Below are 25,716 nucleotides of genomic sequence, written 5' to 3'. Positions count from 1 at the left end.
GGCTGCCCTTTGTCGCCGGTTCTGTTCATAATTTTTATGGACAGAATTTCTAGGCGCAGCCAAGGGCCGGAGGGTGTCAGGTTTGGGGACCACACGGTTTCGTCTCTGCTCTTTGCGGATGACGTTGTCGTGTTGGCCCCTTCTAACCAGGACCTTCAGCATGCATTGGGACGGTTTGCAGCCGAGTGTGAAGCGGCTGGGATGGGGATCAGCACCTCCAAATCCGAGGCCATGGTCCTCAGTCGGAAAAGGGTGGCTTGCCCACTCCAGGTTGGTGGAGAGTTCCTGCCCCAAGTGGAGGAGTTTAAGTATCTAGGGGTCTTGTTCACGAGTGAGGGGAGGATGGAACGGGAGATTGACAGACGGATCGGTGCAGCTTCTGCAGTAATGCGGTCGATGTACCGGTCTGTCGTGGTGAAGAAAGAGCTAAGCCGTAAGGCGAAGCTCTCGATTTACCGGTCAATCTACGTTCCTACTCTCACCTATGGTCATGAGCTTTGGGTCATGACCGAAAGGACAAGATCCCGGATACAGGCGGCCGAAATGAGCTTTCTCCGCAGGGTGGCTGGGCGCTCCCTTAGAGATAGGGTGAGAAGCTCAGTCACTCGGGAGGAACTCGGAGTAGAGCCGCTGCTCCTCCACATCGAGAGGGGACAGCTGAGGTGGCTCGGGCATCTGTTCCGGATGCCTCCTGAACGCCTTCCCGGGAAGGTGTTTCGGGCATGTCCAACCGGGAGGAGGCCCCGGGGAAGACCGAGGACACGCTGGAGGGACTATGTCTCCCGGCTGGCCTTGGAACGCCTCGGTGTCCCCCCGGAAGAGCTAGAGGAAGTGTCTAGGGAGAGGGAAGTCTGGGCATCTCTGCTTAGACTGCTGCCCCCGCGACCCGGCCCCGGATAAGCGGAAGAAGATGGATGGATGGATGGAACTATCTTTCCTTGAGCATGTGATCACACAACGCAAACGCATTTGGATATTTCTGAAACAATTCATCAGAGCTATGCTCTGTCGACAGGGAGTCAACTACTTCTAATGGAGGTATTACTTTCCCTTTTAGCCAAATCGTTACCTAAAATGACGGCTACACCTTTCACCAGTAAAACAGGGCATAATTCTACCTCCACAAAACCAGACAAGACGTCTGTCTGTAGATGAATACAGGAAACTGGGACTCTCATGACCTCCATGCTGAAACTCTGTACAAGTCTACAGGATCCAACTGATGTTTGATCTGAAAAGGACAAAACATCTGCACACACAAAAGACTGAGCAGCGTCCATGTCCCTTAACACCCACACTTCTACCTAATCTTCCTCCTTACCTAAAAGCGATACATACCCTTTACATTTACGCATTTAGCAGATGCTTTTATCCAAAGCGCCTTACAACTTGGGAGTACAAGAAGCGATTGGTCATGAAGAGTCAAGTAAGCGCAACAAGTGCCTGAAATACTGAGACTGTGTACATAGCTCAATGGACAGGCTAGAGTAGGGAGGGAAAAAAGGGTAAGAAAGAGGAAAAGAACGTTTATTTGTGGTAGTTTTTTTTATGAGGTTAAGTGTCACGGAAGAGCTGAGTTTTAGTTGACTTTTGAATGTTGTCAATGATTCTGCGTTTCGGATGGCGGTGGGAAGATCGTTCCACCAGCTGGGAACGTTGAATTAAAATGTTCTGGAAAGGGATTTTTTGCCTCTCTGTGATGGTACCACAAGCCGTTGCTCCTTAATTGAACGAAGGCTTCTGGTGGGGGTGTGGAGTCGTAGAATCGAGTCAAAGTATGCAGGAGCTGAGCACGTGGTGGATCTGTAGGCAAGGGTCAGCACCTTAAACTTGATGCGAGAGGTAGCCAGTGCAGAGAGATGAAGAGAGGTGTGACGTGGGTCATTTTGGGCTCATTGAAGAAAAGACGTGCTGCTGCATTCTGGATCATTCGAAGTGTTTGGATCGCACAAGAGGGGAGTCCAGCCAGAAGCGCATTGCAGTAGTCAAGTCTAGAAATAACCAGGGCCTGGACAAGAAGCTGTGTTGCGTGTTCTGTTAGGAACGGTCTGATCTTCCTGATGTTGTAGAGCGCAAACCTGCACGAGCGAGCTGTCTTAGAAATTTTTTGAAGGACAACTGGTCATCAAATGTTACTCCAAGATTTCTGACTGACTTTGATGGGGAAATCAAGGATGTACCTAACTGGATGGTGAAGTCATGTTGTTTAGTGGGACTGGCGGGGAAGATGAGAAACTCAGTCTTTGCCAGGTTGAGCTGCAGGTGGTGTTTTCTCATCCATGCAGAGATGTCAGCCAGACAGCTGGAGATTCGTGCAGCTACTGTGGGGTCGTCTGGTTGAAAAGAAAGGTAGACCTGAGTGTCATCAGCATAGCAGTGGTATGAGAAGCCATGTGCCTGAATGATGGGTCCCAATGAAGTAGTGTAGATGGAGAAGAGGAGAGGTCCAAGCACTGAGCCCTGAGGAATCCCCGTGGTCAGTTGATGTGCTTCGGATTCCTCTCCTCTCCAGGCAACTTTGAAAGACCTACCTGTGAGATAAGACTCAAACCAAAGGAGCGGAGTCCCTGTGATGCCCAGAGATGAGAGGGTGGACAGAAGAATCTGATGATTGACCGTGTCAAAGGCAGCAGATAGATCGAGCTGGATGAGGACTGATGATTTGGACTCAGCTTTAGCTATCCGCAGGACTTCAGTGACCGACTGTAATGCGGTCTCTGTGGAGTGGCCCCTTTTGAAACCTGATTGGTTGACGTCCAACTGATTATTCTGTGGGAGGAAGGAGGAAACCTGGTTGAAAACAACTCGTTCTAGAGTTTTTGCTATGAATGGTAGGAGAGAGACAGGTCTGTAGTTATCTATGAGTGATGAGTTTAATGTGGGTTTCTTAAGCAGTGGAGTTACCCGAGCCTGCTTGAATGTGGTAGGGAAAATGCCGGTGCAGAGAGATGTGTTGATGATGTGTGTGAGTGCTGGTAGGAGTGTAGGAGAGATGGCTTGAAGGAGGTGTGAGGGAATGGGATCAAGAGGACAGGTGGTAGGATGGCTGGAGAGTAGAAGTTTAGATACTTCGGTTGTGGATGTGGCTGATCTAAAATCCACAGTGCGCGTGGGTGAGAACTGATTACTGATAGTTGTTGTTTTGTTTGTGTCTTTAAAAAGAAATGGTAGGTAGAGACTGTTGACTTCATCTTTAGTCATTTCAAAATGCACACTGATTAACCACATTAACAAAAGCAATCTCTTTTGTTTGAGCCTGCTGCTGCTTCAGGGACAAACACTCTGCTATAACATGTCCTTTCTTACACAGGGTTCTCACTCTTTCATGAACACCAGATTCAAGGACTTTGAAGGACTTTTTAAAGCACCTTTTATTTTAAATCAAGCACAATAAGTACGATAAAGGTGGGTGTGTTACTGACAATCTGGACAGTATATCAAATGCCTACTGTACCTGTGTCTATCATTAATGCAGTAATGCTAAGGCATATACTAACAACTAAAATACAATTTTAGGGGCATGTGACTTTTTTTAAATCCAATGAGGAAAGAGGCTGGTGTACAAGAGCAAGCGAGTTTTAACAAGAGATGCGGTTTGCAGCTCTCTTATTCCTGCTTTTAACATTTATTTCACACTAGTTTTAGTTTTCTTTTTTATAAATCATTACTTAATTAAAACATCGAAATATAGAGATAATATTGTATACATGAATTTTCTAATTAAATGAAAAGATATGGACAAGTTAATTGTTAGGCATTAAAAATATGTAAAATTATTTATTTTAACCTCTTAACCTGCACCCCTATTTTTGAGAATTTTTTGAAAACGACATACCAAAATGAAAATGTCTGCAGCTCTTAAACCCTATGGTCTACATTCATAAATCTGGTCTTATTTTAAACTAGACACTTGCAATGTTGCTACCCAAGAGTCATAATAACTCAAAGTAATATGGGAACAGAGTAATATACATGTAAGTGACTCACTTTTATTCTTCTTTTTTTTCACTTAGGGAAGAAAATATGAGAATTTAATGTTAAGAGCCTGAAAATAACTTAAATATAAAACTGAATGTCTAATCATGTCATGATTCAAATATGAGGATGATTCTCTCAGTAATGTAGCTTCTGTAAGCTTTTATGTCAAGAAAAGTCTAGGCGTCCTTTCAAAAAGGCCATTTATTTCAGAACATTTGCAATTGTAAAGAGTAGTTTTTCATTCAAATAAATCTGCAATAAACTGCTAATTATAATGGATAAACAGTTACTGAAAAACTAAAGCAACTATTTACAGAAATTACAAAGTGTAAAAAAACTCATTTAGCTGATAAGAAGTGTCAGTCAGAGTCTGCGCGCTCCACTGCAGTTTCTGCCCTGAACACTAGCAGGCGCCATAGACAGCGTGCCGGTGTTATGAAACCGTAAGCACTAGTAGTATTCACCAAATCCTACTTACATAAACTGCGCAAGATAATGCCTTTTGATTGGTTACTAAGTCCATCAATCAAACCTTTGTTGGAAAGGCATTGGCTAGGCACCGAGTGTCTTTATCTAACGAAAACCATGGGCGCAATGATTGACAGCTCACCAAGCCTGTAAGGCGCTTCCTCTATATGATGCATCACAGGAGAGTCTCTGATTGAAAGAGAGAGACGAGGGAGGATTCATTTTACGTGGAAGAGACTATTCTTGCAGGGGGAGTTTGCCAGAAACGGATTAGAATCGATATTTCATTGAAAATGGACATGATTGATTACGCTAACTCAAAACTCTCTTGCAAACAACGGAGGATTTTTTGGTTTTTTTTCTATTTTTTCGTTGTTTTGGATTAAAAAGTGGGATGCATTTTGAAGAGTGGACCTTTACACGGAGATGTATGCGGGTGTTTATTGGATTCGTCCGATCTGATCTGAACGACAGGAGATGAAAGAGGAGTACCGCTAATATTATGCTAATGTTTACATGGCTGGTCCTTTAGCGTTTCATTTAACCCTTTCCTCTCTGGTGTATTTATTGCAAAAACAAGTTCAGAACATGAATCTTGAGTGTTTTAGCTTTCAAATGATGCATAGTTTGTGATAGTTGATTGAATATTTTGTATAAAGCAAAAGTAAATAAAAGTACAGACACGCCCACTCACGTCAACCGCCCCACGAACCGGTGCATAGATAAGAGGTTAAATCACCTGTACATGTACCTTTTTAAACATCAATTTGAAGGCTTTTAAGACCTGCACATATATAATATTTAACATATATAACTGCTGCCATAATAATGCCGCATTTCAAATGTTGAAGTGCTTTTCTTCTTTTTATTTTTTGAGCGGTGATGAAAATACTTGTAAATACTAGGCTAGATCTTTAAAATGCATCCAAATTACAGCAACGCGCAACCGTACTGTGCCCTGCAGTGGTCAAAAAGGATATAAATAGAGAATTTTGAAGTGATATATTCTTGAAAACTCAGAGATGTGGATTCGTAGCGCTGTTTTGTTCTGGCTTTGGCAGCGCATGAAGGCCAATGTTTGTAATAGCACAATGCTACTCTAACAAAATGCAGTTCATGCTTAATTCAAGCACTTTCAAGGACCTGTGTTTGTTTTCAAGTACTTTCCAGGCCTTGAATCCATGTGTCTGAAATTCAAGAACTTTCAAGTACTTTCAAGAAGCGTGGGAACCCTGCTTACAGCAGTAAAAACACTCGCATTTCTTTGGGCTTTTCACAACTCAGTTCAGCGCCATCAAAGAACTCTTTTTGACACTTGCTGAATAAAAAACATTTCAGTGCATGAGCCCAAATTTGTCTGCTAACGCCACTGTCTGAAACAATGTCGTTAATTTTTGTTCATTTAAATACAGTATCATCCTCTCTGGAAGACACTTTAAATCTTAAAGTAACAAAAAGTGATGTAAAACTCCACTTTGCTAGAAGTACACCATCTATCAAAAATAATTCCCTTGTCTCGGGTGAATTCAAAGTATGTTTGACTGGCGTTTTTCTTACAAAACTGCTGCCTGTAGACCTCTGGGACTAACTCATAACCCTTGAGTATGGCTAGCTTAACCACACTGTACTTAAGGCTGTCTCTAAAGACAGGGGTTGAATAAACCTCTAAAGCTTTCCCAGCCAATTTGCATTGCAACAACTATCTTTTGGCCAACTCAAAGACGTTGCAATATTTTCAAAAGTGTTAAAATAACTTATACTTTGTACATACATTGTAGCATTGAAAACATCCTGTTGCAAAAAAAAACTAAAAAACAATTTAATGCAGATCAGCGATGTGTGAAATGCAAAATATATAGACTATATTGCAAATCATTGAATTCAGGTGTTTCAATCACTTCATGACCACAACTGTATAAATCAAGCACCTAAGCATGCAGACGTTTCTACAATCATTTGTGCAAGAATGGGCCGCTCTCAGGAGCTCAGTGAACTCAAGCATGGTACCGTGATCGGTGGCCACCTGTGCAATAAGTCCATTAGTGAAATTTCCTCACTACTAAATATTCCACGCTCAACTGTTAGTGGGATTATAACAAAGTGGAAGCAATTGAGAACAACAGCAACTAAGCCACGAAGTCTTAGGCCACGTAAAATCACAGAGCGGGGTCAGCGCATGCTAAGGGTCACAGTGTGCAGAAGTCGCCAACTTTCTACAGAGTCAATATCTACAGACCTCCAACCTTCATGTGGCCTTCAGATGAGCTCAAGAACAGTAGCCACGTTTACATGAGCACTTTTTTGTCATTCCGATTAAAATCATTCCGATTGAAAGATTCAGTGGACTGTTTACATGAGACGTTATCTTAACCGATCTGGTGTTTACATGTGCTGACTTTCAGTCAGAATCATTTTGTGACGTGCACACAGTTTGTCTGCCGCCTCAGATTCGTTACGTATCATGGATCAATAGTTCTGTGTTGGTAATTTTTTTATTTACTTATTTTTCTGTGGGTGGACATGCAGTAGTTTAACCTAATTTATGTCCTATTCAATGGCTATTTCAACAGCTGTGAATGATGAATGCGGAATCAAAATTAATTCAATTCATTCATTTTGAAAAACACAAAATTAACAATAAAATGCACCCAAATGATTAATAAAAACATAGGATGTACGGTGAAACATGAATGAAATAGCATTCAAGACCTGTTCAGCATCATTACTAGTAACAGTTATTAAACATAGATATTTCAGATGATTAAGGAAAGATACCATAATCACAAAGGTATAAATATTAACAAAAGTAATTAAAGTAGACTGTGGGTAATGTTACTTAACCAATTTGAAGCAGTTGTTGAACTTTTTTTTAAATCTAACTTATGAGAAACAGAGAAATGTTGACATGTTCTCCAGCAGCTTGAATGTTCCCCGTTGAAATGGCAACTCTCAACGGCCACCAGGACTTATAACGTACAGTTTTAAAAAAGCTATTTATTATTTGTCGTAAAGTGTAAGAATCACCTCAGAAAAATAAATTATTCTGTCAGGCGCAGTTGAAGCCTAGGACAAACGCTGTCAAGATGAGATGGTTTAGCCAGGCTATGTCTGTGTCATTATTCCAACATCATGTTCATAACATGTTACGAAATAAAAAGTTTAATACCTCAGAAAAATGAACTTTCCTCTCTTGTCAACATTAACCTGGTGTGAGCGCGGCGCGCGCTCTTCAGTTGTGGAGGCGCGCGCTGTATATCACGTCACAGAAAGACGTGCACTCAGAGTAATCGGATCAGATTGTGGATTTTTTCGTTTGATCGGTTCATGAAAAGGTTTATCCCACCCCTCTCAAACCAATTACAATTTCATTCGGTTTGGCCATTTTTATTCCGATTGAGGTGTTTATATGGAGCATTTTCATTCGGATTGGACTTTTAAACCGATTACAGTGCTCCATGTCAACGCACCTAGTGTGTAGAGCTTCAGGGTTTCCATGGCCGAGCAGCTCATCCAAGCCTTACATCACCAAGTGCAATGCAAAGTGTGGGATGCAGTGGGGTAAAGCGCGCCACCACTGGATTCTAGAGCAGTGGAGACGTGTTCTCTGGAATGACCAATCATGCTTCTCTGTCAATCTCTGTCTTCTCTGTGACAAAGTTAATGCTGGTTCTGATAGAAAGGTGTCAGAGCATCTCAGTTTGTTGTGTATGGGGCGGCACAGCCGCTGACCAGTCAGGGTGCCCATGCTGACGCCTGACCCCGCCCAAAGCACCAACAGTGGCAGGTGAGCATCAGAACTGGACCACGGAGCAATGGAAGAAGATGGACTGGTCTGATGATCACGTGTTCTTCTACATCACGTGGATGGCCGGGTGTGTGTGTTGCTTACCTGGGGAACACATGGCACCAGTTGCACTATGAGAAGAAGGCGTGGCTTACCTGGGGAACACATGGCACCAGGTGCACTATGGGAAGAAGGCAAGCCGGCGGAGGCAGTGATGCTTTGGGCAATGTTCTGCTGGGAAACCATGGGTCCTGCCGTTACTTTGTACCCGACGGGTGACCCGCGAATATTGCTGAAACGGGTGAAAAACATCCTAACTGTGTCGGGTACGGGTGCGGGTCTGGCCGGACAAGGGAGAACACGGGTCTAAACATGGGTTTTAAACAGTCACGTGCAAACGAATATAGGCCTTATATAAAAATATATGTATATTGTAGATGTGTTCCTAAAAATATGCATTATACAAAAATTTGCCTTGCCTGTATTTCAAGTTGATAAAATAATTTAGTTTCTTCTTACTGATAAAATATCAGTTTATTTGTGGCCTGCCTGCACTGCAGTCGTCAAGATGGATCCTGAGGAGTTAAAGATAGCCACAAATGTGGAAGTTCATCGCTGAGGAAGCACGCAGATAACTGTGGTAACAAACCAAGCACACGCAGTTCAATCCATAAGTATTTTTGTCATGTTTCCTGAGTTTGGTCTCTTAATAACACTGTCTAGTAGCCTACATTAAGCCACGTTAAGAGTTTTCTTATAATGGTTTTCTATGGGAGGAAAACGCTTAACGTGTAATTAAACGCGTTTCGTTCATATTCTAGGATCATCTGATTTTTTTGTACATAGTATACGTTATTAGTATTATGTTTACTGAGTTTAACAGTGTCTTACCTACATGCGTTTTAGAATGTCCCGGCAGAAGTTGTCCTTGTGTTAATGGTTGTGTGATAACTTCTGTATGCTGGCAATAACATTTTTGTAAGTGTGTCTATAATGTGATATGCTAAACTGATTTTATTGCGGGTGCGGGTCGGGTGCGGATTTTATTTAGTGCTGTTGTCGGAAAACGGGTCGGATGCGGTTTTGAGCACTGCGGGTACGGGCGGGTGCGGGTTTACGAAATCGGACCCGTGCAGGACTCTGGGCCCAGCCTCACAACTTACAGGACTTAAAGGATCTGCTGCTAACATATTCAGGGGTCTAGTGGAGTCCATGCCTCGACGGGTCAGGGCGGTTTTGGCAGCAAAAGGGGGACCAACACAATACTAGCTCATAATTCAGCTTTGAGAATGAAACCAACCTGTTTGTTCCTCAGTTTCTTCATGCTTCACTCTGAATATTTCTTCAATCTTCAGGTCTTCCCTCTCCTCTTTAATAAACTCCATCTTTATAACAGTGTCATGTGGATCTCAGTCGCTTCTCCAGGAGTTTTTCTGTGTTTGTCCTGTTTAAGATGAGAATAATTAACAGAAAGAAAAGCTCTCCTAGTTCAGTAGTTTGGCCCACTGGCCAGTGATAGTTTGTTTTATTTTAATTGAACTTTCAAAATTACAGAATTCAACAGCAAGTTTCTTGACACATTTTCACATTTTGTAAGTATAGATTCAAATAAAAAGAAACAAAAAAAGTTGAACTCAAAATGAAAGGGCATCACAAACATGTTAAATTCATTTCAGACTTTTTTTTTTGAAAATGAGCAAACTTGGGTTTGGAGTTATTCCATTTAGTTTGATGAATATAACGTTTTCCTAATAACAAAAACAAATCAATAATATACATTTCTTTTTGAAAAGTCATTCATTTGAATAAAGTTAAAAATGACCAAATTAAGACTAGATTGCAGTTCATTTTAACTCTTATAAATTGAGACATCTCGCATCTAATGTGTGTTTCTCAGGATATATTCTGTGAACAATGTTAAATGACACTTCTTTGGTTTTATTTGTTACACAATACCCACTGAGAAATCCCCAAAAATATTCCCACTCAAATGAGAGAAACATATTAACCTAAACTAATTTAGATGGAGGAGAAGAGATTTAAACAAAAAGAGAAGGAATCACTGCATTCATCATTAATTAAATCAAGTTTATCTAAAAACAAAATTTTTGAGACTTTTAATTATTAAAAATAATTGCTGAATAACCATTTATTTAATCAACTTTTTTCTTAGATGCAGTTTTGATATTAACAAAACACCTCTAATTGATCTAATTTTAACAGGTCCTTTTGATGCCGTGTTTGGTTTTTCTCTCACTCCTTTTTTATTTGGAATAATAAGTATATCACACACCAACAACAAAAATATTTTCAAGACATTGGTTTGAGTCTAATATATTATTAGTTGGTCAGTTGTTGAATTCTGATGGTCAGCTTTTGAGTATGTCTTAAATGTAAGTGTCATATTTCTTTGAAAGAATATTGTATTATCATGAAGTCCAGTGTTGTGCCAGTTCACAGCTTTTCTGAACTAGTTCAAGTTCAGTTCATACATGCTCAAAGTGAACAGTTCACGTTCAAAGTTCACAATTTTAATTCTGAACTAGTTCAAAGTTCAGTTCATTTTACTTTTTTCGTGAGATATTCAAATAAATACTTTTTTTCACACTACGAGCTAGAAATCACTATACGTTCTTTGAAGCTGCTCATTGTAGACATTTGCTCATGACACTGCAATTGTCGGTGTCCGTCTCCGTGCCATCACTTCCACTAGCCATTTTTTTTTTAATTGCAGCGCTTTCTCTCACTCTCGTCTTTGGTCTGTCTCTCTCTCTCTCGCTCCTCTAGCCCTCCGTGGAGTCCGCGCTCTCGTCGTTGCCTGCTACGCGGCATTGCTATGCCTACCCCGCTCTGCTGCAATTCATCACGGGTAACGTTGTGCGGAAGCCAGTATGCTATTCAATATTCTCAGCCGGACACTACGTTGCCCGCAATGCATTGCGCACACAATGTCAAAACCATTTCTGTCTGGTGATACATGATTTAAGCGGCACCAGCGAGAATACAGGAGGGAGGAACTTTCTCTCGTTGCGTTTCAAAAGAGAAAACAGATGTCACTCAGTTTTCAATGGAAAACAAATTCCAACGTTCATTTACAGTGATGTCTGCCGTTCATGACACATAATGTGAACTAATTCACGTTCAAGTTCTTTATTAAAAAATGTGTTGCGTTCAGTTCAACGTTCACGAAAAAATGAGCGTGTTCAATGAACGCGTTCTTTTGAACTCGTTCACGCACAACACTGATGAAGTCTGTTTCTGCCAAAATTATATCGCTATTCATTAGTCAGAGTGATGGACCTAAATGACCACAAAACACTAAAAGCTAACACTATAGATTAATATAATAATGCAAATTATAAAGACCCTTAATATATTAGTTTAGCTATTTAATGATTTGTAAAAAAAAAAAATCGAGATAGAAATAGAAACAGCGCGCTTCGATTCACTGAATCATTTGTTTTGAATCAAGCGGTTCAATTGACTCGGAGAGTCTAAAGCTCCGGTTCTCTCGTCACTCAGAGACTGAACTCATGTTTGAACTGATTCACCATAAAGAGCGAAATGAACCGCTCCTTCTGTTACTCATGAGTTTATTCTGTTACTTTACTCACACAACGCTGATAAATGTTAGATAAAGCAATGCAGTGTTACGTTTAATAATACATCATTCATGCTGTGTGACTTCTGTTTCTATTACTTTAAAAGCTTAAAACACAAACCTTTCTTCAGCAGAATCACAACAGATGCAGGAGCGCGGCGCAGCCTTATGACGTCATAATAAAAGCCAAAATAAAAGTCCTGTTCAGACTCTGCTGCATCTACTTCTTCTTTTAGTTTTAAGGCGGGTTACAAAACAGCGGTAAATGTGCATACCGCCACCTACTATATTGGAGTATGTAAAAGCATGGCTTTATTTATAACTTCTTAAATTTTAAAAACTACTCCAGTTTCATGCATAAACTTCATTAAAACTTCAACAACTTCACTTTGGGAATGTTCTATACCTAGAATACCTTTAATATCCCATTCCCTCCCTAATTTGATAACACATTCTTTAAAGTTTTCTCTTTCTTCATAAAATGTTTTACATTTTATTAAAACATGTTTTACATTTTCTTTGCAAATCACATACCTTACATTTATCAGTGTTTATTTTACTCATAAGAAATAACGTATTATTAAGTCTAGTATGTCCTAACCTTAGTCTTGTGAAAATTATTTCCTCTCTTCTGTTTCTATTATTAAATTATCTAATTTTAATAGATTTTTGAATTCTGTAATATTCTCTTCCTTTTCATTTCATTGCTTATTTTAATCATAGTATCTGTAGTTGACCTACCTTTTCTAAAACCACATTGATGACTATTAATAATCCCTTTTTTATATAATTGTTCTTTTCCACAGTCCAGGAACTTCACATTCTCGCCAAATTGTATTAAATAATTCCAGAATGCTTTATCATATTTAATTTATAATAATTTAATGCTTCTTCTGGCAGATGATGAAACATGGTATAACACAGCTGATCTTGTCCTGGGGCTGAATTTTTAGATCCTATAATGGCTCTTTTTTAGCTCCATCAAATTAAATTCCAAATCTAAAGGGATATTCTCATCTTTCTTTTCAATAATTAGCTGCCTATTTCCTCTTAACATTTCTTCTTTCTTTTCCTTTTGATAGTCAGTATGACTACCACTATGTATTCCTGAAAATACCTTACCTAGTAAATCAGCTTTTTCCTTTTCGGTAACAGCTATTTCATCCCCTTTCTAAAGTACTGGAATTGACTTATAAACTCTTTTCCCACACATTTTCTTAACCATATTCAATACCTCTCCAAGGTCAGTTTCTCTACCAATATTTGAACAGTAGTTTCTCCATTTCTTTTTGTCGATTTAATAGTTCTTCTCACTATAGCCACTATATAATGTATTCTACTAAATTATCCATATTCTATTATTCCTGACATTTTTTGAATGCTTGATTTCTTTCTTTAATTGACATAGAGCATTCATCGCTCCACCATGGAACTCATTTCTTGTTATGAGATATTACTTTCTTAGGAATGTATTCTGCTGCTGCTCATTATCATTGAGCTAACTTATCTGTTTGCACAAATATCTACATTATCATTCATTTGTATGAATTAGTCCATTTATTTTACATGAAATCTTCACAAACTTTCAAAAGTTATTGACTTTATTTGTATCACTTTTCCCATTTTAAAGCCATAAACTAATAAATGATGATGAATATGATAAAGTAGACAAAAAAGTTGTTTGAGTGTTGAATCTAACCTGCTCAGTCGCTCTACACTCTCAAACTACAGATATCTGCTTATATCCAGACCACAGCGCCTCTGTTTTTACAGACACAAATTCAAGGCCAGTTAAAATGATAATTTGTGTTTGTTATACTATTTATGACTTTTTATTGTCTTAAATTTGAACAAGTGAAGCACAATTTGAAGTGCTCTATTTCTACAAATCATTAAATAGCTAAACTAACACATTAAGGGTCTGTCTAATTTTATAATTTGCATTCTTTTATTAATTTGTTGTTAGTTTTGAGTGTTTTGTCTAATCAGGTGATTTAAGTCCATTAACAGAACTACTGAACTAGAGCTGATTGAGAATCTCAGAGATTTTGTGTGGATTTGTTTCTGTTAATTATTCTCATCTTAAACAGGACAGAGTTTTCAAACACAGAAAAACTCCTGGTGAAGCGACTGAGATCCACGTCTACATAAAGATGGAGTTTATTAAAGAGGAGAGTGAACATGTGAAGATTAAGGAAACAATGAGAGTGAAACATGAAGAAACTGAAGAACAAACAGAGAAAGAGGAGAGAGAAGACCTGAAGATTGAAGAAACATTGAGAGTGAAAGATGAAGAAACTGAGGAACAAACAGAGAAAGAGGAGAGTGAAGACGTGAAGATTGAAGAAACATTGAGAGTGAAACATGAAGAAATTGAGGAACACACAGGTTGGTAAATAATGTAAAAATATTAAAGCAAATGCATACCCCAAAATGGAATTAATGTGTGTCCGCCTCAGCCTTGAAGACGCTTAATGAAGCGATATGGGACTCTCCAGAACTTCTCCCTTTTACTGGGGGTGTTAAAAAAATGCACATGCATCTCAGCAATCAAACTAAACTGTACCAAGAAAAGCTCAAACTTGAAAACAGTCAGAAGAACTGGTCAAATCTTGCCCAAATAACTCTGTGTGAAGTAAATCTGTTTGATCGCAGGAGAAGTTTCGAAAATGAGGTTGGATTCATATCTTCTCCGGAACACATCTGTTTTACTTTCCGATGTCGCTGATGCTTTATCTGAAGTTGAGCCGAAGCTCTGTCAGCACTTCCAGCACATCAAAATTAGAGGCAAGCGAGACAGAAAGGTCCCAATACTCCTGACCCCCAGTATGATGGACTCCATGGAGCTACTTGTAAACAACCGTCAAAAATGTGGCGTACTGGATGAAATGAGATGGACCAGCTGGCCTATTTTTTCAGACACGATATACGAGTCCATCGGAAATTTTATCGGTTGCCCGAAGGAACGCTACAACTAGCCAAAATCAGCAAGGTGCTGATGGGGCTGATGGCCCTCTGACTTACAAAGCAGGTAAGGAACATAATCAGCCTCCTGGACTGGCTTCGTCACTTCTGGTGTGAAAACGCTGGTGCGTTTGTGCTGCTGCTTCACGCTGGTACCTGTCTGTCTGTTTGTTTGTTGATTCGTTTTTGGATATGTTTTCGGCTGGACTTGACACACCGTGATTACATGGATTATTTTTCTGGACTACTCTCTCTTTACTCAGTTAACTTTGGATGACTAACCTGGCCTTCTTTATTATCCTGTCGCACTGATCGGCTGCGAGCCCTCTCCATCCAATCCATATCCTTCGCGACATCTGATACAGTGAGTCTCCACTCTCTTTATCATTTTTGTGGTGTCAATCCTTTGTATGGTTGGGTAGCCCTCCCTTCTGTGGATTTAGTACGGTTCTGGCTAACGTAGTTAAACCGATAATTGTTGTGTGGGTCCCATTGGTTTTGTCATGTTGACGCGAAACCACTTGCCGGTTTTGTTCGTTGGTCTTTTTGTACTATTTTTGGTTGATGTTAATAAAGTGACCTCTCCCGAGATGGCTCTGCAATTTTCTTCGGCTCAACTTTCTCCTATCTCTCCGCTTAGCTCCGGACACCTATACATGGTGTGAACAACTTGGGATTCTACGCAGACCCCGCTACATATACCGTTCGCGGAAGAAACTTCAGACGTATCACTATTCGTCTTCGAATAGTATTCCGGTTATCTGCACTAACACCCGTGCTTCCGTGTGTCTTCTTTGTATCAATGACATTATCATTAATACAAACCTGGACTTTTGACAGAAACCTGGCAGGTGCCCAATGACTTTTTACATTTAAACCTCTTAACAGCACCTGGGTACATATATTTCTCTCAACCTCGTCTCCATCGTAGAGGTGGAGGGTTAGCTGTAGTTTGTCATGAGAGTATCACAATATCAAAACTTGAGTTCCATGGCGTTGCATCTTTTGAATACCTTGCGTTGAAAATGACTGGCAACACATCAATGGCTGTAATCCTAATTTATCGACCTCCAAAAATGAATTCCGATTTTTTTCTCTGAGATAAATGAGTTACTTACTCTTGTCTGTGCTAATTATCTGTAATTTTTCTTGGTGATTTCAACATGCATGAAAACTCTGCAATACAATGAATTGATGTCTGTTCTGGACTGTTTCAACTTAGCGCAACATGTAAATTTGCTACTCACTCTAAGGGTCATACACTGGACCTTATATGTACATCTGGCTTATATAATATTCTAGTTAGTGGAACTGATTTTGCTTTTTCAGAGCACAAACTCATAAACTTCAGTTTCAGTTTCCCAGCATCAATATCGCCTGTAAAAAAATGCTCACTTATCGAAAAATTTGTTCTGTGGACCCATCCGCTTTCTCTAATTCACTAAGGGCTTCTGCCTTGTCAGATTGTTTACTATCCAAATGTCCTTCAGAAATCTGCAGCATTTATAATAATACCATTTCCCAAATACTTGAGATACATGCTCCTGTTAAAACTAGACTGGTTCCTTCTGCACGTGTTTCACCCTGGTTCACTCCTGAACTCAGAGCTATGAAAGCTATGGGTCGTCGCTTGGAAAGACTTTACAGGACTCATTGTGCACTCTTTGGCTATGAAGAAACACTTGCTCAACTACCGTACAGCCCTCAATGCTGCAAGATCCTCATATTTCTCATCTACTATTAACAATTCCATGTGCAGGCCAAAATCTCTGTTTGCTATGGTCAACAATCTCATTAATCCTCCTCAACATGTTATTTCTGGCTCTGAGGTGCTTGTGAATAATTTTTCACATTACTTTTCAGACAAATGGAAGTCAATCACTACATCCATTTCCAAAGACACCTCTCATACAACTGACTCAAATGTTCACTTGATGTCAGCTGACTCGGCTCATTCCACAAACTCTCTCTGCTTTTGCTCTCACTACTTCTGCTGCCATAAGTGATCTAGTTGTGAAGTCCAACTCTACATCCTGCCAGCTTGACCCTACTCTTACGGTCTTGCTTAAGAGGTGTGTTTGTGAACTTGAACCTTTCATAACACATTTTATAAATTCTAGTTTAACATCTGCTATTGTTCCAGCAAAATTAAAACTGGCTGCCATGACCCCCATTCTTAAGAAACCTAGTCTCGACCATCTAAACATGAATAATTATAGGCCAATCTCAAATTTACCATTCCTAAGTAAAATTTTTGAAAAAGTTGTGGCTTCACAATTGAGATCATACTTAAATGCTAATGGCCTATTTGAACCTTTTCAGTCAGGATTTTGCTCGTCACATAGCACTGAAACTGCTCTTCTTCGTGTGGCTAATGATATTCTTCTGTCTATGGATTCAGGGTTAATAAACATCTTGATTCTTTGGAGTCTTAGCTCTGCTTTCGACACAGTTTGCCATGACATACTAATTTCTTGCCTTTCTGATATCGGTATCACTGGTTCAGCTCTTTCCTGGCTCATCTCCTACATCAGCGACAGAAAATATTGTATCACCATACAAGGCTATGAATCTGCCACTGCTCCACTTTCACAGGGTGTTCCTCAGGGCTCAGTTCTTGGTCCACTTCTGTTTATCATTTATATACATCCACTTGGTAACATTATACGCAGGCATGGACTTCAGTTTCATTGCTATGCTGATGACATTTAAATTTACCTCACCACCAGCTCTGATAGGCCATCCTTGCCTGACTCACTCACTGCATGTATCAGGGATATCAAGCATTGGATGTCCTTGAATTTCCTTAAACTATATAATAACAAAACTGAAATACTGATTATTGGCTCTGCAACCTCAGTAAAAAGGATAGACCTGTCCTTTGAAATTGATGGGGATTATGTTAGGCCTTCCTCATCTGTCCGTAATCTTGGTGTCTTATTTGACTCATCTCTATATTTTGCATCCCACATTTCTTCTGTTGTTAAAAACTCTTTTTTCCTTCTTCCATGGGCGGATCTACAGGGGGGCAAGGGGGGGCAGGTGCCCCCCCACTCTAGAGCCTTGCCCCCCCAGCTGCCCCCCTAACTTTGATGATCCAAAAACTGTACTTGTAAAAACAACCCACCAGTATGTCCAATACATTTACCAAAAGTAAACCATTTAATTTTTTATTTTAAATGTATTAAAATTAAAATACATAAAATACCCCTCCCCCCGCCCTCTAATACTAGCTACGTCCCTGATTCAAACGTGCAGAGCGGCGTTCGCTCAGTCTGGCTCTCACACAGCGACAGCGAGTCTGCTGCGGTGCGGTGGCCCTACAAACCCACTGGAGAGACTGAGCTGCCCCAGAGCCCCTGAAGGTGAAGTGAGTTTCTCCAGGTGTAGTTTAAACACACGCTTAACTTAAAATTACATTTGTAATTAATGTATTGTATGCTAAAGACGATTCAGCATCAGCAAAAACAGCAAGTCTATTACGTTAGCCAAAATCAGCGGTTGTGATTCGCAAGAGCACTCTTCCCTTTGATTAGCCTAATTTAGATTTTTAGTAAAGACAAGAACAGCTCAATAAAAATATAAAAATATTGGATTCATAACTGCCAAATCTCACGCATTCACCGTGAGACACACGCAATTGACACTTTTCACGCTCTCACGCCAGACATACATTTTCTCATGCACAGAAAAATCGCGAAGCAAAGAGGACACCGACAGACCAGACAGAGCAGGTTACTTATGATAGAAAAAAAATCTCAGCTCTCAGATTCTGTCACTTTTATTACGAAATTCAAACAATAAATGCCGTTTTGGCGCTTGTAAATGTTACGTGACAGATCCCTAGCTGCACGACCGATCATCTCTAGCTAATACACGAATGAACAATGTTGAAAGAAACAGTAGCCTTAACTTACCTAAATGTATATTCCTCAGACATAATATCGATCAATCAATCTAACAAAAGGGTCAATAAAACAACTGGAGAACTATTGTCACATAACATTTACCTCAGGAAAGCCATTTAATGACCATAATATGCTATAGCACATTAGTTGGCTAGAAAAAAGAGCTAGAGAGTATTTTGCTAAATATGTGTGGTGTACTATATTACATATTTATTATATTTTTATTTATATCATTAAATAAAGTTGTTATTATAATAAAAAACGCATTATATGTAATTTGAGTTATTTTTAACCTTAAATAACACTGCCAGCTGATAGGGCTCTGTGTATGTTTGTACAGCATTAGGTGAGTTGTTTTTTCTTGAGATTAGGTGCATCTTGTGTGCCTAATATTTATCCAAATTAGTCAATATTAAATCAAATCACAATAATTTAATTTAATTGAAATAACAAAAAAAGCGTATAGCTTACCAGAAATTGTACCATGTAAACACTGTAACATGTTGTCACTAAACCTAATAAAATTCAGTTGTTACTAAAATGTTAGTGACAATCACAATACACTTATTGTGATGCAATTATTTATTTTTTTACATTTGATTTAGCTAAGCAGTCCTATTAAATCCAATTCCTCTCAGATATCACAGCAATGAAACCAGTTTACAACTGGGGAAATAACAAATAGAAAAGCGCTATATAAATGTAACAAATTATTATTATTATTAAATACAATTGGATTAAGTAGTCTAAACATAACTGGTGTGTGCATGTGATAAATCTTTCTGATTTTATGTTTGTTATATAGGCTACTTATTAGCTACATGGCTCTACAGTGTAATGTAAAACAAGGATAACCAGAGGTTTTCACATATTGACTTTTGCAGGCAAGAGTAGTTGAAGAAAGTAGCTGAAGTATACAGTTTACTGTTTTGTTTTGTTTGAACACTGGGCTTATTCCTGTTGTGAATTAAAAACCTTTGTAGAGTGTAAGGGCATGATTAAACAATAAGTACTGTAGTTTAAAAGTGGTTTTGTGTTTGTTTTGTTAAAGCAATTCACATATAGGGATTTCCATACCGTCTACCCCTGCCACCCTGCCAAGACCTCTTGCCACCCCTTTGCCCCCCCATGTAAAATTTTCTAGATCCGCCACTGCCTTCTTCGTAATATTGCACGTCTCCTATCTTCTCTCACTCAGGCTGATGCTGAAATCTTAATGTGCGTCACTGAAGCTTTTCATATGATAGGAAAATATATAAATATAATGCTATAATCAACACTTACTCGTAACTCGTTACTTGTTAGCAATCGCTCCGTCTCTGGTACATTAGTGATTCTTTTTAGTGAACCGGTCGAATCAGTTCACCAAATTGGACTGAATCGTTTTAACGGTTCGCGTCTCGAGTCAGCGCTGATCCATAATTTACTAAAGTTACTAACTTTCTGACATGAGTGACAGCCCCTCCGACTAGAAATAAACGAATAACCTGAAGTATATGCTAGTAACTACAACAGTTCACTGAACTGAGACGTGCTGAGAGAACTGATGAGAAGTGAACTCAGGTCCATCCATCTCTCTGATGTGCCTGGTAGATCTCGTTAAACGACGCTCCCTCTGCTCATTTCAAATGCAAAGATGTCAGCCAATCACAACAGTGGGCGTTTTTTTTACTGAAGTCTCACAGCAGACACGCCCCTTGAAACAGGGCATTCAGCCACAGGGCAAATATGCCTTTTATTTCTAAATTATAACATTTTATTATGTAAAAATCATACTAACAATATAAGTACACCTCAGAATACATTATAAAATAAAATAAAAAATTCATGCCATGGGACCTTTAATGAAAGATGAAAACTGCTCCTGATAAACAGAACACACATCACAACTGCATGCAAATCCTTCCAGGCTAACACACGTCGAACCTGTTATGTGATTTATTGGTACTTTACTTTTATTTCATGACTTACATATTGATATCGTAACGTTGCATGCTCGTAGTTTCTATTGCGCTCTTAATATAAGGCGTGCACCACCGTGTGTGTGCGTGTAACTAAAGTGCGCTACGAGTTCAGTATAACTTACAGGACAGGAAAGTGGGTTTCTGAGGTGAGAGAGGTTTTTTTATTTTTTAACAAGCTACGAAAATGACAGTGTTGCTGGGACTCCAGGTAGCATTTTGCCTACCCGCCTAAATGGGGAAACTGGCTCTTTTTGTCCTTCCACCATGCAGCAACTTGAGCGATCACCCAAAGTGACGTGACATGCACTTGGAAGACAAAAGTTAGTGTATACTTAGTAAATATTATTATTATAATAATATTTAGTAAAAATAATTATTATAATAATATTTAGTAAAAATACAGCTCTTATTAGTTGTTAAAAGTTACTATTTAATCTAATGTCAAGGAAGAAAAAATATTTTGTGGCATAAGGTGAAGCGAGAGCTGAGCTCGGGCAGCAGGGGCGGGGCATGTTTGGTTCGACATGAGAAGATTGCGGTTCGAACCGTGGGTGGTGTATCGCGGTTTTTCGGTTCGGTTTGAATATCGTTACACCCCTAATATGGCACAGTGGCTCCAGTGTGTCATCAACAGTTATTATAGTGTTGGGGGAGGGGCTATATGCACAGTGGCTCCAGTGCGTCATCGAGCCACCGTTTTAGCCCCGCCCAAAAAATCCTGAACACAGTAATGGTGAAAAACAGTTTAACGGTCTAATTCCACAATCCAGTACTACACAGTTCACAGTAACGTGTAACAGCAATACATTTCTTACATTTATAATGTGTTTAGAAACAAATCTCAGAATTGCCTTTACAGGGACTTTAAGGTTTTTCTGTCTGAAACTCATTCCAGAATGATGATGTAAAATCGTTCTCTCATAAGTGAATCCTCATGTGGTGCTTAAAGGTTTCTTTATATCTGAAACTCTCTCCACAGAGATCACAAATGAACGGCTTCTCTCCAGTGTGAATTCTCATGTGGGAATCAAGACTTCCTTTATGGCTGAAATCTTTTCCACACTGTTGGCAGGCGAACGGCTTCTCTCCAGTGTGAACTCTCATGTGTGTGTCAAGGATTCCTTTTTTGTTGAAACTCTTTCCACACTGAGGGCAGGTGTAAGGCTTCTCTCCAGTGTGAGATCTCATGTGTATGTTAAGGATTCCTTTTCTGTTAAAACTTTTTCCACACTGAGGGCAGGTGTAAGGCTTCTCTCCAGTGTGAATCCTTAAGTGTTCTTGAAATTGTCCTTTCGGTTTGAAACTTTTTCCACACTGAGGGCAGGTGAAGGGTTTCTCTTCAGTGTGAATTCTCATGTGGACTTTAAGGTTTTTATGTTGATCAAAACTCTTTCCACACCGTCGGCAGGTGTAAAGCTTCTCTCCAGTGTGAAGTCTCATGTGGTGATTAAGGTTTCCTTTTCGGTTGAAATTTTTTCCACACTGTTGGCAGGTGTAAGGCTTCTCTCCAGTGTGAATCCTTAAGTGGCCTTTAAAGTGTCCTTTATGTTTGAAAGTCTTTCCACACTGAGGGCACGTGTAGGGTTTCTCTCCAGTGTGAACTCTCATGTGGACTTTAAGGTTTTCATGTTGATCAAAACTCTTGCCACAACTTTGGCAGGTGTAAGGCTTCTCTCCAGTGTGCGTTCTCATGTGGTCTGTAAGATTTCTTTGTTGATTCAAACTCTTTCTACCCTGAAAGCGGGTGAAGTAACTTGTTTCTTTATTTTCAGTTTTTTCTCTGCTTGTTTTTGAAGTCTTTTCAGTCTGTGAGCAACTAAAATATGTTTCTTCAGTTATGAAATCATGATCATTCTCATATTGATCTTTTTCTTCCATTTCCTTTAGTACTTCACACTCCTCTTTCAACAGCATCAGGTCTAAGGCAAAAAAGACAAAAGTTAACCCCAGTTTAATATCACACCACAACAGCCATCAAAACATTTGTAAAGCATTAACCCCTAGAGGTCCAGCATGACCAATTCGCTTTTTTCTTAGTGCGAAAGAGACTCAAAATACTCCATTGATTTTAGTCATACAGACAAGTGCTATACATCATTCAAATCTGTTGAGTTTCTACTTCTGTTTTTGTGCACTCACAATTAAAAAACTAAATGCTGTGCTATTTGCAAAACAAAGAAAACAAACATGATGTGCGATCTGCCGGCTTTCTCTCAATGAAGTCCATTCTGATACTCTGCAGAAAATGAACTGCAACTTAGTTAATACTCGTCACACAACATATGAGACATATGTCTAAAGAAATGTCAGGTTTTTAAATTATGAACGTTAACTTGAACTCAAATATTCTGTTTATGTGATCCATTTAAAAAGAGAGATGTCAGTCGTTCACATGCTGCCTCATTATCTCCTAATGGGCCACGCCCACGGATCGTGCGCTCTATTCAAAGGCTAATTCTGAGGAGATCTATGCAAACAAGTTAAAACCCACAACAACTCGGTAAAACACATCAAGTGTAGTGAGATGAATTTACATCGCTTTGAGATGTGGTGAGGAATAATCCTGGGATAATTTACCTCAGAAGAAAAGTTGGTTTCATTTCGAGGAACAACGGATCCAGCCGAGGATTGTGACAGATACATTTATTCTCTGTTCTTCTAATTGGGATATAGACTTGCGTCTGCGAATATTAAACCGCAAAAAGACTGTTTAAATATGAATCCTGTATATTCTGCAAGTGTGAATGAATAGAACTGACGTGCACTTTCACTTACATAGAAGTCTCTTATGCTCATCAAGTATTTATTTGACCAAAAATACAACAAAAAATCCATTTAAAATAAAGGTTTTCTATTTTTCTATATAAAATATAATTTATTTCTGTGATGCAAAGCTGAATTTTCATCAGCCATTCTTCATTTATTCATCCAAGAATCCTGAAAAAAGTATCACAGGTTTAAATATATATATATATATATATATATATATATATATATATATATATATATATATATATATATATATATATATATATATATATATATAAATTCTGTAGAGCTGGAGATTTTAATAATGATCAAATGACTGAGTTCAGTTTTGAGAATGAAACCAACCTGTGTGTTCCTCAGTTTCTTCATCTTTCACTCTCAATGTTTCTTCAATCTTCATGTCTTCACTCTCCTCTTTCTCTGTGTGTTCCTCAGTTTCTTCATCTTTCACTCTCAATGTTTCTTCAATCTTCACGTCTTCACTCTCCTCTTTCTCTGTTTGTTCCTCAGTTTCTTCATGTTTCACTCTGAATGTTTCTTCAATCTTCACGTCTTCACTCTCCTCTTTCTCTGTTTGTTCCTCAGTTTCTTTATGTTTCACTCTGAATGTTTCTTCAATCTTCACGTCTTCTCTCTCCTCTTTCTCTGTTTGTTCCTCAGTTTCTTTATGTTTCACTCTGAATGTTTCTTCAATCTTCACGTCTTCTCTCTCCTCTTTCTCTGTTTGTTCCTCAGTTTCTTCATGTTTCAAACTGAATGTTTTCTCAATCTTCACGTCTTCACTCTCCTCTTTAATACGCACCATCTTTATGTTGCTGTGGATCTCAGTCACTTCACCAGGAGTTTTTCTGTGTTTGTCCTGTTTAAGATGAGAATAATTAGGCTAACAGAAATAAATCCACATTAATTATCAGTGTCTCAATACAATAGTTGCCGCAGTGTATAGTTGTCATTTTCCTTTTATAAGTATTTTTCTAGATATTATCCATGATTTATGTCTCAATGACATGCAAGCAAACAACCAAATAAAGGATTTCAAAGAGAAAAAAAAGGTATTCACTTCCTTCCAGTCACATGAGGCTGCGAACTTCCTACCCCTACGTCTAGGAAGCAAGGCGAAGGCAAACCCTCCCAAAGAAAGGTCATTTTCATGTTACTAATAAGTATTGTTTGTTGACATATATACACCTACATCAGGGGTGGGGAACCTTTTTCCTATCAAGGGCCATTTACTTTTTTGTAACTTCCTTTAAGGGCCATACTAAATTATTGAACATGTATCACTAACAACATGATCACATGAGAATGCGTATCAATAGTACGAGTGTCCAATGTCGTGGAATGTAAACGGCAAAATTAGTTTACGCCAAGTGGCGTATACATTCCACGCCTTTTGCTCATCACTAACCTCTCTAATGGACAAGCCAGGTGTGTTTGTGTTTCCCGCTGCCTCGCTAGAGACGTATACAGTGACGTAAGAACTGGCTCTGTGGTGGCTCTCTAGCCCGTGGAAAGGCAAACCGGCTCTTAGAAGACTCGTCAGTCGAACCAACTCAGAACTGGCACTAGCACTGGCTCTGAACTAGCACCCAGTTCATTCTGGTGGAAAAGGGGTATCTGACAGGTACTTGATTATGTCCATCACAAAGGCCAAATCACACAGCCACTTGCCATCACGGAATTCCAAAACAGGTTTTCCCTTAATCTCCGTGAACTGTTTAACTTCTTCCCTCAGTTTATAAAAAGGTGCGAGCATATCTGTGCGACTCAGCCATCGCACCTCACAATGATAAACCAGATCTCCAGACTCAGACTCAAGACCACTCAGTAACTCTTTGAACGGGCGACTGTTTAGCCCTCTGCTTTTGATGAAATTAATGGTGGAAACGGCAGTTGTCATTACACTGTGGAGCTTCAGGGAATGCACACACAGACTCTCGATGTATGATACAGTTCGGCGGTATTTGTTATGTCCGTTGTTTCATCGCAGGCCAGAGAGAAAAACTGGATTTTTTTTCTGTCTTTCAGTGTTGTTTCAATGACTTTGCTATATCAGTAATTCGTTCTGCGATGGTTCTTTGAGATAAACTGACACTTTGGAACAGTTTTACTTTGTCTGGTGCTAGCAGCTCCGCAGCGCCAACAAGACACTCTTTCACAAACTCTCCTTCTGAATGAGGTTTCAGCTTCTTCGCTATTAGCTCGCTCACCACAAAACTTGCAGGAGTAGCACTGTCTCTGTCAGAATGCATTCTTGTGAAAACTGCTTGTTGGGCACCC

The sequence above is a fragment of the Gobio gobio genome (genome assembly GCF_949357685.1).
Source record: "Gobio gobio genome assembly, chromosome: 1".
In the NCBI taxonomy this organism is placed as follows: domain Eukaryota; kingdom Metazoa; phylum Chordata; class Actinopteri; order Cypriniformes; family Gobionidae; genus Gobio; species Gobio gobio.
This window is presented reverse-complemented; position numbering follows the sequence as displayed.